Here is an 11,457-nt window from a genome sequence, read left to right as displayed (position 1 = left end):
ATCCCATTATTGACCAGTGCCACAGCTCACTAGGCTAATCCTCCACCTGCGGCACCAGCACCCCAGGTTCTAGTCCCAGTCGGGGCACCAGATTCTGTCCCAGTTGCTCCTCTTGCACTCCAGCTCTCTGCTGTGGCCTGGGAAGGCAGTGGAGAATGGCCCAAGTGTTTGGGTCCTGCACCCACATGGGAGACCAGGAGGAAGCATCTGGCTCCTGACTTAGGATTGGCACAGTGCACTGGCCACCAAGTGCTAGCCGGAGCGGCCACTTGGAGGGTGAACCAATGGAAAAGGGAAGACTTTTCTCTCAGTCTCTCTCTCTTACTAACTCTGCCTGTCAAAAAAAAAAAAAAAAAAGAAAGAAAGAAAGAAAGAAAGAAAGAGAAAGAAAGAAATCCTATTGTTAACTTTTGTCCTCACAATCAACTTCATAGGGGCATCTGTGGAAATTTACAGTAGGTTTTTAAGAGAGCAGGGAAGCCCCAGGTCTCTGTTCTACCATTAGGCTGAGGCAGAGCTGAAGGACTCAGGTGCTGACCACCAGGAGGAATCAGAGAACTTAAGCCTTGTCATTGATCTAGCAACAAGCCATGACATCCGACACCAGAGACTGTCAACTCTTCCATGACTTCACCACACCAAAGTAATGGGGGAAAATGGTGATGAAAGAAGGTGCCTGGGGTGCCTGTCTCACAAGGAATTTAATGTGGACACGCAGTGAGCAAAGCAAGATTTATTTACATGAGAAACCTCTTGCCACAGCAGCCACTAGGGGGTCTCCAAGAGAGGGAGACCTGAAAAATGGATGGAGTTTTTTAACCACAATTTGGATGAGCAGAATAATAACAGCTAACAATTAGTCAGAGGCTGGGGACAAAACCCATCAATAATCCTGTCTAGCTAGCTCTTGTTAAAACAAAAATCCAGCTGAATAGTAGGATAGGCAAATTCTTTCTATTCTCCTGATAAAACTAGAAGCTCAGAAGGGCAGATCATTGCTTCCTTGCTATTCTCATGATAAAATTAGAAACTGGGGGAGTGGGATCACCACTTCTGTCTTGCTAATAGACAGGTTCTGGGGAGAAGCAAGCCTGTTGTCCACTCTTACAAGAACTCCCCATTAGGTCATCTAGTCCTTACACCAGCACCCCCTGCATTACAACCTCTTTATAAACCCTGATCACCCTCCTCCAACAGCATGGTAGTCCTAATGAAGGCATCCTACCTTCCCCTAATCTTGTGAGTAATATTTGCAGAAGAGTTTCGGAAGCCTACTGAAAAAAAGGAGATGATTTGGAAGGGCAGGCTTTTGACCCAGCTGACAGAGAACCTCCCCCCCAACTGAGGTAGAAAGCACCTCCCTCCCAACACCCTGGACTCCCCTGACTGTCTGGTGGGACCTTCCTCAGAACAAAGCCTGAAAATCTGCATAATTTCAATTGAATAGACTCATTGTTTTATTTCAAGCCTGGTGCTCCAATTACCCCTGTCCCTTTAAACATCCTCTGTGCTGCGCGGTTGGGTAGAAAAAGGCTTCTTTGGATTGGGAGGACTTTCTTTCCCAAGACTGCAGCTGCCTTCTGGCAATACACCCCTTTCCTCTGGCCAGCACTCAGCTATGGCGAATTGAAGCGGTGAGCATCCAGAGCCGGATTATGTGTCTGGAAACAACACTGGTGAGCTAGCCCAGAAGTCCGCGATGTATTTTTGTTGTTGTTATTTAAAGATTTTATTTATTTATTGGAAAGTCAGAGTTACACAGAGAGGAGAGGCAGAGAGAGAGAGGGAGAGGCCTTCCATCCGATGATTCACTCCTCAATTGGCCATAATAGCTGGAGCTGCACCGATCTGAAGCCAGGAGCCAGGAGCTTCTTCTGGGTTCTCCCACACAGGTTAGGGGCCCAAGGACTTGGGCCATCTTCTACTGCTTTCCCAGGCCATAGCACAGAGCTGGATGGGAAGAGGAGCAGCCGGGATGAGAACTGGTGGCCATATGGGATGCTGGCACTTCAGGCCAGGGCATTAACCCACTGAGCCACAGCGCTGGCCCCTGGAATGTATTTTTCAAGTGGCTTAACCCTTTCACATTAGTAAGGACAGCAATGGTCACTTGTACCTCCACTCCAGAGCTGCTTTTGAGCTAACATTTTGGCTGGGACTCTGGGGACATCTCCGCAGCTTCTGAGAGCACTTTCTCTCCGGGACTTTCCTTTCTGTTCCCGCTGTGACATTAGCTACCTTGCGGGGAGTCAATGGCTCCCCTTTGTGTCCGGAGTCAACAGCTCTGAGACTGGGTAAGTTGAACCAGGGGCATACCTGTGCCGGCCTGCGGCACAATGAACTGGGTTTCCTGAAACAGAGAGTGGGAATGCGGGGACAAGGACGCAAAGAATGGAGCCAAGACAAGTTCTGATCAAGGCTCCTTTATTGAATAAATCCAGTAGTATTTAAACATGATCAATTGTTTACAAGAAGGAGCACAAAAGATTTACATATCAAAAAGGCACTTAAGGTTACAAAGAGTTCCCAATAAGCTTCTTAATTATTGATTACAAGGGTACAATAAAACACTCAGGGGATAAATGCAGGTTACAGGTGTGACTGATTATCTGTATCATCTCTTGTGAAAGGTTTAGGTTCTTCCTGTCTCTTCCCGGAATCTCCCTAGCCCAATTGTCTGTGCCGGGAAGTCTCCATTCATATGTTTAAGTGTAAACAAAGGGAGTGACTACCTGTGGCTGCCCACACATACCTGCAATTTCTGTCTCTGCTCTTTGGGCTCATGGCATTTGGACCTGGTTTAGGTCATTTTTTGTGGTACTGGTGTGTAGGAGATGGATTCTAAGATTTTTACTTCAGCCTCCCTGTGAGGAAACTTGGATATTTTTTGGAAGAGTACTCATTTGGTTGTTTGTATGAGGACTTCTTCCTCTTGGCTGAAATATGAGTGGTTCAATTTAATTTCCATCCAAAATCACCTTGAGTTGCATCGTGGCTGATTGGGCAGGATATAGTTACGATCTTATGACTAAGAAAAACATGGTGTTCTATTGTAATATTGCATGGCCTGCATATGTGTTAAATTTAAGAGAAGGTGGTTGTTAAGTGGGATTTTTAAATGTTTATTTTATTTGAAAAGCAGAGTTAGAGAGGCAGAGGCGGGATGGGGGGTGTCCTGTTAGGAAAAGAGGCACAGAATAGAGAGGAGGTAGTGTATGAATTTATAGCTGGACCAAATTTATTCAGGGAAAATAAATCTGTAGAGATGGTAACCAACTGCAACTGTCCACGTACCCATGATGGAACACCTGACAGAAGGCCCTGACCCCCTGGGAAGGCTGGAGATGGGGGTGAGGTAGGGGGCAGCAGGCAGAGGGGAATTCCTGGAACTGGTCTTTCAGGTGGCTGTAAGGGGTGGAGTATGAAGACAGCAGAGTATGAGACCAAATTGAGGTGTTTTTTTTTTTTTTAAGATTTATTTATTTACTTGAAAGTCAGAGTTAAGCAGAGAGAGAAGGAGAGGCAGAGAGGGAGAGAGAAGGCTTCCATCCTCTGGTTCACTCCCCAGATGGTCACAATGGCCAGAGAAGGTACATCGATCTGAAGCCAGGAGCCAGGAGCTTCTTCTGGGTCTCTCCCATGGGTGCAGGGCCCCAAGGACTTGGGCTGTCTTCCACTGCTTTCCCAGGCATAGCAGAGAGCTGGATTAGAAATGGAGCAGCCAGGACTCAAACCGGCACCCCTAAAAGATTCCTGCACTACAGACAGCGGCTTTACCTGCTATGCCACAGCGCAGGCCCTCCAATTGTGTTTCTAGGTCAAAGAGTACATTCCAATGTTTATCTCTTTCGTTCAATGCAGGAGAATGGCTGAGGCTTATGTCCTTCTTCCTTGTTCCATCAGGTCCTTCATCTACTGGTTTATTTCTCAGATGGCTGCAATGGCCAGAGCTGAGCTGATTTGAATCCAGGAGCCAGGAGCTTTCTCTGGGTTCCCCCCCAACACACACCCAATGCAAGGGCCCAAGGGCCTGAGCCATCCTCCACTGCTCCCCCAGGGCCACATCAGAGACCTGGATCACAATTGGAGCACCCAGGACCAGCCCCAATGGGCACCCACATGGGATGCTGGCACTCACTGCAGGTGGCTGCTTTACCCAATATGCCACAGCATCAGTGGGTTTCTAACAGTAGAGGTTTTGTGAGAGTTCTGGTAAATGGGACAGAGTAAGCGTTTAAATCCCTTAAACTTTCCAGCAACTGTGTCTGTGGCTGTTGATGCCCAAGGAGACAGGTTAGGAGTCCTTGTCAATTTAGAAAATGCAGGAGCTTCAGCTCTGCCTCAGCCCAGTGGTAGAGCAGAGACCCTGGGGCTCCCTGGTCTCTTAAAAAATCCATCATAGGGGCCAGTGCCATGGCTCACTTGGTTAATCCTCCACCTGCAGCACTGGCATCCCATATGGGTGCCGAGTTCTAGTCCCAGTTGCTCCTCTTCCAGTCCAACTTTGCTGTGGCCCAGGAAGGCAGTGGAGGATGTCCCAAGTGCTTGAGCCCTGCACCCACATGGGAAACAAGAAGCACCTGGCTCCTGGCTTCATTCAGATTGGCACAGCGCCCACTGTAGTGGCCATTTGGGGGGTGAACCAATGGAAGGAAGACCTTTCTGTCTCTCTCACCGACTATCTGTCAAATAAATTTAAAAAGTTTTTTTTAAAAATCTATTGTAAATTTCCACAAAGGCCTCTGATAAAATTGACTGTGAGGAACAAGAGTTAATAAAGCAATAAAAGATGTTTTTCCAGCAGAGTGCTTACTGAATCTGAAATGAGGATATAATTATCTTCATGTATGTTAGTGTCCAGTACCATCACTGGGACTGAAGTTGCTTTCTGAGTTAAATGCTCAAGTAAATTTTTCAGGAACAATAGGGTTAATTGAGGTTACTAACAGCAGGAAGTAATTATATTCAGTTGATTGGAGCTTTTAAAAATGAATTTTAACCATACTAAAGCCATCCTCCTTCTCTTTTCCTTTTCACATTTTATATAGCAAAAACCAATTACTGATATTGTATATTGCCTGAATTACTCTGGTGAATAGTAATATTTGTATAATGGTGGACTTTTGCCCCAGCTAACAAAGAAGCCTTCACCCAACTGATGCTGAGCCCCCTGGTTAAGAGGCCTCATCAGAAAAAAGCTTGGGCATTTACATATTGTCAATTAAGGTGACTCATTGTTTTATTTACCTCCCCTGAAGCTACCCTTGTCCTTTAAGAAACCCTTAAGCAGTTATGGTCTGGGACAGCAGTAGAAGATGGCCCAAGTCCTTGGGCTCCTGCACCCAAGTGGGAGACCCAGAATGATCTCAGGCTCCTGGCCTCGGATTGACACAGCTCTGGCCATCACAGCCAATTGGGGAGTGAACCTTTGGATGGAAGACCTCTCTCTCTCTCTCTACCTCTTCTTCTAACTCTTTCAAATAAATAAATAAATCTTAAAAAATTAACCCTTTAACAGAGATAGAACATTTTATATCAAGAGCTCTCTCGTGGCTGTGCTGTGGCATATAGAGCTGGACCTCCACCTGTAGTGCTGACATCCCATGTGGTCACTGTTTCATGTCCCTGTTGGTCCTCTTCTGATCTAGCTCTCTGCTTTGTGGCCTGGGAATGTGGTGGGAGATGCCAAGGGGGGCTTGGGACCCAGTACCAATGTGGGAGATATGGGGAAGGCCCTGGCTCCTGGCTTGGGATTAGCCCAGCCTCAGCCATTGTGGTCATTTGGGGGTGGTCCAGCTGATGGAGGACCTTTCTCTCTGGCTCTCCCAAGATGCCAGCTTCTAGAAATAAGCTCTTCTTACCAACATTCATCCCTGTGCAATTGGCTACCCACATGGTGAACCATAGGGCCTGATTAAAAGATTTAAAAAGAGTTGCAGAGATTTCTATATTTTTCTGTGTAATAATGTATGCTATGCATTATGTGTGTGTACTGTTGTATGTGTAAAAGTTGGTTGTGCTTATTTGTGTTATTTAAAATCACAACGTAATTTTCACCTAAGCACAAACAATAGATGAAAAGATGATGCAGTGTTCATTGCTTCCTATGAAGTCAAATTTAAAGTTGTTCTGTGGCAAGATCATGACTTAAGAGAATAACCATACTTATCTAATATGGTAGTTTCTCAGGCAATGTAAGTGTAATTGCTGAAAAATGAATTGGTGGTCTTTGCTGTGGCACCTTGTGCATCATCAGGTCCCTGCAACCTAAGGGATGTCTCCCTCTCCTCACCTTCCTGAGAAATAGACTCAAGTATGCACTGACTGGAGAGGGGGTAGAGAAGATAATGTAGCAGTGCTGGGTCAGAATCCACAGCAAGGTTCAAGCTGATGCTGCAAGCCTTGCTGGATTTGTGGATATGTCTGGCATGGAGCAAACATCAGCATCAAGCCGACAGGTGAGTATTTGTGCCTGATCTTTGACACCACAGGGCTGTCTTGCTGTTCACTACATCACAGCAGAAGCCACGTGGTGGAGACATGAGCTGGAGGTGGTATACAAACTGAACACACACTGAAGAGAATGCCCAGTACGAGCTGTGCAAGGTGTGAAGGATGACTGGGTAGAAAGGGAATCCCACCCCTGATGGCTCATGATGCTTGTGCCATGTGCAACCCAGATCCTCTCCTCAAGGTGATCACGGGATGGATTACTGATTTGGGGACCCTATGCAATTAGACCTCAGGTTTTCCTGCCCAGGGATAAGAGCATCTCTTACTTAGAGTGGCTGAAGAGAGATAAAGCAGTGTAACAGCTAGAGAGACCAAGGGCTACTCTGCAGTAGGATGACTTTTTTTGAATTGCTAAATGTAAAAGATAGATTTTTCTAAATACATGTACTCTTGCCTTAAAATATATAGAAGGCATTGGGCCTTTTGGTAAAATTTTTTTTGACAGTCAGAGTGGACAATGAGAGAGAGAGAGACAGAGAGACAGGTCTTCCTTTTGCCGTTGGTTCACCCTCCAATGGCCACCATGGCTGGCACGCTGTGGCTGGTGCACCACGCTGATCTGATGGCAGGAGCCAGGTGCTTCTCCTGGTCTCCCATGGGGTGCAGGGCCCAAGCACTTGGGCCATCCTCCACAGCACTCCCAGGCCACAGCAGAGAGCTGGCCTGGAAGAGGGGCAACTGGGACAGAATCTGGTGCCCCGACCAGGACTAGAACCTGGTGTGCCGGTGCCACAAGGTGGAGGATTTGCCTAGTGAGCCCCGGCACCGGCCCGGTAAATGTTTTCATAAGTTGTTAACATATAACTGTTCAAAATTACTTGCTAAGTTTTCACTAAACAGTAAGTTTCCAAGGATAAGAAATAAAAATAAAGATTTATTTATTTAAATATTTGCAAAACAGAATAACAGAGAGAGGGAGAAGGAGAGAGAGAGGTCCTCCATCCACTGGTTCACTCCCCAGAGGGCTGCAATGGCTGGACCTTGCAGATCTCAAGCCAGAAGCCAGGAGCCTCCTCCCACTCTCTTACATGGGTGCAGGGGCTAAAGGACTCTGGGCCACCTTCTCTGCTTTCTTAGGTCATTAGCAGGTAGCTGGATTGGAGTGGAGTAACCAGGACTTGAACCAGTGTCCTTATGGGATGCCAGCACTCCAGCACTGCGGGTGGAGACTTAACCTACTATGCCACAGCACCAGCCCCAATAAGAAATAATTCTAAGTCAATATCCCAAAGCCTAGAATTTTTGAAAGATTTATTTACGTATTTGAAAGGCTGAGTCAGAGAGACAGAGACAGACATCTTCCATCTACTGGTTCATCCCCAGATGTCTGTAATAATCAAGCACTGGGCCAGACTGAAGGCAGGAGCCTGGAGCTCCATTCTGGTCTCCTACATCAGTAGCAGGGGCCTAAACACTTGTGCCATTTTTCTTTGCTTTTCCCAGGCCATTAGCAGGGAGCTTGATCTGAGGTAGAGCAGCTGTGATATGAACCAGTGCCCATATGGGATGCCAGCATCACAGGTGGTGGCCTTACCCATACATCACAACACTGGCCCTGACATTAACAATTTTCAAAGTGGGGGCAGCATCATAGGTTAAGTGCAGTCTATCATACCTGCATCCCATAAGAGTGCTTCTTTGAGTCCAGACTGCTCCACTTTAATCCAGCACCCTGCTAATGTGCCTGGGATAGCAGAAGATGGCTGTGACCCCTGCCACACATGTGGGAGAACCACATGGACTTTCCTGGCTTCTGGCTTCACCCTGTCCCAGCTCTGGCTGTTGTAGATGATTGGGGAGTGAACCAGATAGACAATCTCTTTCTCATTGGCTTTATTTTTCTGTAACTCTGTCTTTTAAATAAATAAAACTAGGATTTAGTCCCCTGTGTTAAATCAGTAAAGTTTTTTTAGAAAATATAAATATTAATGATAAATATTTGCTAGAGATTTTTAATACTTGATTTTAAAGTAGATAACTTTCTAAAAAAGATTTATTTATCTGAAAGACAGAGATACAAAGTGAGAAAGAGGAAAAGAAAGAGCTCTCCATCCAATGACTCACTACCCAAATGGCCTCAATGGGTGGGGGTTGGGTCAGGCAGGAGCCAGTAAGCAGGAGCTAGGAGCGCCTGCTGAGTCTCCCACACAGGTGCAGGGACTCAAGTACTTAGGCCACCTTCCTCTGCTTTTCCCAGGTGCATTAGCAGAGAGCTGGATCAGAAGTAGAGCAGCTGGGACTCAACTGAGCCAGAGTCCACATGAGATGCTGGCACTGAGGAGGAGGCTTAACCTTCTATACCACAGTGCCTAAAATTTTGAGAGAGAGAGAGAGGGAGAGGCAGAGTGAAATGTCTTCCATCCATGGGTTCACTCCCCAAATGACCACAATGGCTGGAGTTGAGCCAATCCAAGAGGAGCCAGGAGCTTCTTGTGGGTCCCCCATTTGCAAGCACATCTTGCTCTGCTTTCCTAGGATTAACCTACTATGCTCCAGTGCCTGGCCCCTCTAATAACATTTTCAACCATCTTCTCAACTGCAGCTTCTTACAGTTTCCATTTGGTTGACTCCTTTCCAACAACTAGCCATCTCTTATAAGCTTTTTCTCCTCCTTTATTGTTTAGTTATGGCCTGTCATGAGAAATGCTTGTCTTTACAGCTGATACTGTGGCACAGCGGGTTAAGACACTGCCTGTGATGGCAGCAACCCATATGGGCACTGGTTTGATTCCTCGTGGCCCACTTCTGATTCATCTCCTAGCTAATGCACCTGGGAAAGCAGGAGAGGATGGCCCAAGTCCTTGGGACCCTGCACCCATGTGGGAAACCTGGATGAGTATCCTGGCAGTGGTTTCTACCTGGCTCAGTTCTGGTTCTAGTGGCCATTTGGCTAATGAACTAGCCAATGGAAGATCTCTCTCCCTGTAACTCTACCTTGGAAATAAATTAATCTTGAAAGAAATATTTATCTTAGGAGACTAGGGATAATAAGAGTACTTGATCTTTACACCTGATTTTTTTAAAAAGCTTTATTTATTTATTTGAAAGTCAGAATTACACAGAGAGAGAAGAGGAAGAGAGAGAGAGAGACAGGTCTTCCATCTGCTGGTTCACTCCCCAGATGGCCGCAACAGCCAGAGCTGTGCTGATGTGAAGCCAGGAGCTTCTTCCAGGTCTCCCAAGTGAGTGCAGGAACCCAAGGACTTGGGCCATCTTCTGATGCTTTCCCAGGCCATAGCAGAGAGCTGGATAGGAAGTGGAGCAGCCGGGACTCAAACCAGTGCCCTTATGAGATGCTGGCACTGCAGGCAGTGGTTTGACCCACTACGCCACAGCACCAACCCCTACACCTAATATTTTTTAAGCTTTCTTTTTATTTGAGAGGCAGAGTTTACAGAGAGAGGGAGAGACAGAGATCTTTGGTCTACTGCTTCACACCACAAATGGTCACAATGGCTGAACTTGAGCCACAACGGCCAGGAATCAGGAGCTTCTTCTGGTTCTCCCACCTCGCTGTCAGGGGCCCAAGGACTTTTTCATTTTTCATTGGTTTTCTAGGCACATTAGCAGGGAACTGTATCAGAAATGGAATAGTCAGGACTAGAATCAGTGTGCATGTGGAATGCCTGTGTCACAGGTGGTGGCTTTTACACTCCACGCCACAACACTGGCCCCTACACCTGACTTTTCTAGATGTATTTAAATTGTTCTATGGGTTTTTTTTCTGCTTTTGTTTCTAAGGTGTATTATTTTCTTTAATTTTGATGTATTTATTTATTTGAAATGCAGAGTTACAGACAGGCAGAGAGAGAGAGAGAGAGGTCTTCCATCTGATAGTTCACTCCCCAGATGACGACAATGGCCAAAGCTGCACTGAGCTGCAGCCAGGAGCTTCTTTTGGGTCTCCCACAGGGATGCAGGGGCCTAAGGACTTGGGCCATCTTCTGCTGCTTTCCCAGGCCATCGCAGAGAGCTGGATCAGAAGTGGAGCAGCCAGGACGTGAACTGACACCCATATGGGATCGCAGCATTGCAGGCGGTGGCTTTACTTGCTAAGCCACAGTACTGGCAACAGGTGTAATGTTTTCTAAGTTTTTTCATTCTTTTATAATGTTGAATGCTCACAGCCTCCAGTGGCTAAGGTTGGGTACCTTTCCATTGGGTTTAACTTCTAAGTAATCTGGAGGAGCTTCCCATTAGAAGAAACACAGCACAAAAGAATTTTCTTTACCTTTTGGTTATTACAGAAGGGAAAGAAATTTTGTGTTTTGTCAAGATTATCTCATGTATTCTCTGACTTTGGGTTTAGAAAACTGAGTTTTAAAAGTTGAGATTTTTAATATTTTTTAAATGTCTATTAATTAAATATTCAATATACTTAGTATATTTATACATAATTTGACTTAATATTATGTAAGTGATTATTATAATGATCAGGGATCCTATGTGGTTTTCCATCCACTGGTTCACTCCCCAAATGACCGCAATGGCCAGATCTGAGCTGATCAGGAGCCAGGGGCCTCTTCTGGGTTTCCCATGTGGGTTCAGGGGCCCAAGGACTTGGGCCGTCTTCTACTGCTTTCCCAGGCCACAGAAGAGAGCTGGATCAGAAAAGGAGCATCTCATATGGGATGCTGGTGCCACAGGCTGAGTCTTTACCCTGCTGTGCCACAGCACCAGCCCAGAATAGCAGGCTTTGACCCAGCTAAGAAAGGAGCTTCAGCCCCATCAAAACATCTTCACCTGGTTGATGCCTTGGATATCCCCAGATGAGCACTTATTAGCGCAAAGCCTGGACAGTGGCCAAATTGTCAACTAAGTAGAATCACTTTGATTTCTAACCTCCATCTGAAGCTACCCATTTTTTAAAAAAAGATTTATTTATTTTATTCGAAAGGAAGAGATAGAGAGAGAGAGAGGAAGAGATGGAGAGAGATTTTCCAT

The 11,457-nt window shown here is 46.1% G+C and overlaps 1 long non-coding RNA gene across 23 annotated transcripts in view; it reads left to right on the top strand.

Annotated features, from left to right (window-relative positions):
• Positions 1-1,443: 1,443 nt before the first annotated feature.
• Positions 1,444-11,457, top strand: part of LOC149125252 (uncharacterized) — a 29,055-nt gene continuing 19,041 nt past the window's right edge. For 15 of the 23 annotated variants that reach the window (XR_016236829.1, XR_016236827.1, XR_016236835.1 and 12 more), the window contains exon 1: positions 1,444-1,676. This is a non-coding gene — a long non-coding RNA (uncharacterized LOC149125252). Of the gene's footprint in view, positions 1,677-6,256; positions 6,459-6,491; positions 6,607-11,457 lie in introns of all 23 variants that reach the window. The other 8 variants (XR_016236816.1, XR_016236814.1, XR_016236818.1 and 5 more) reach the window with 4 other exon arrangements.

The sequence above is a fragment of the Oryctolagus cuniculus genome, chromosome 7 (assembly GCF_051225735.1).
Source record: "Oryctolagus cuniculus isolate XC-2025 breed Fujian yellow rabbit chromosome 7, ASM5122573v1, whole genome shotgun sequence".
NCBI lineage: Eukaryota > Metazoa > Chordata > Mammalia > Lagomorpha > Leporidae > Oryctolagus > Oryctolagus cuniculus.
This window is presented reverse-complemented; position numbering and strand designations above follow the sequence as displayed.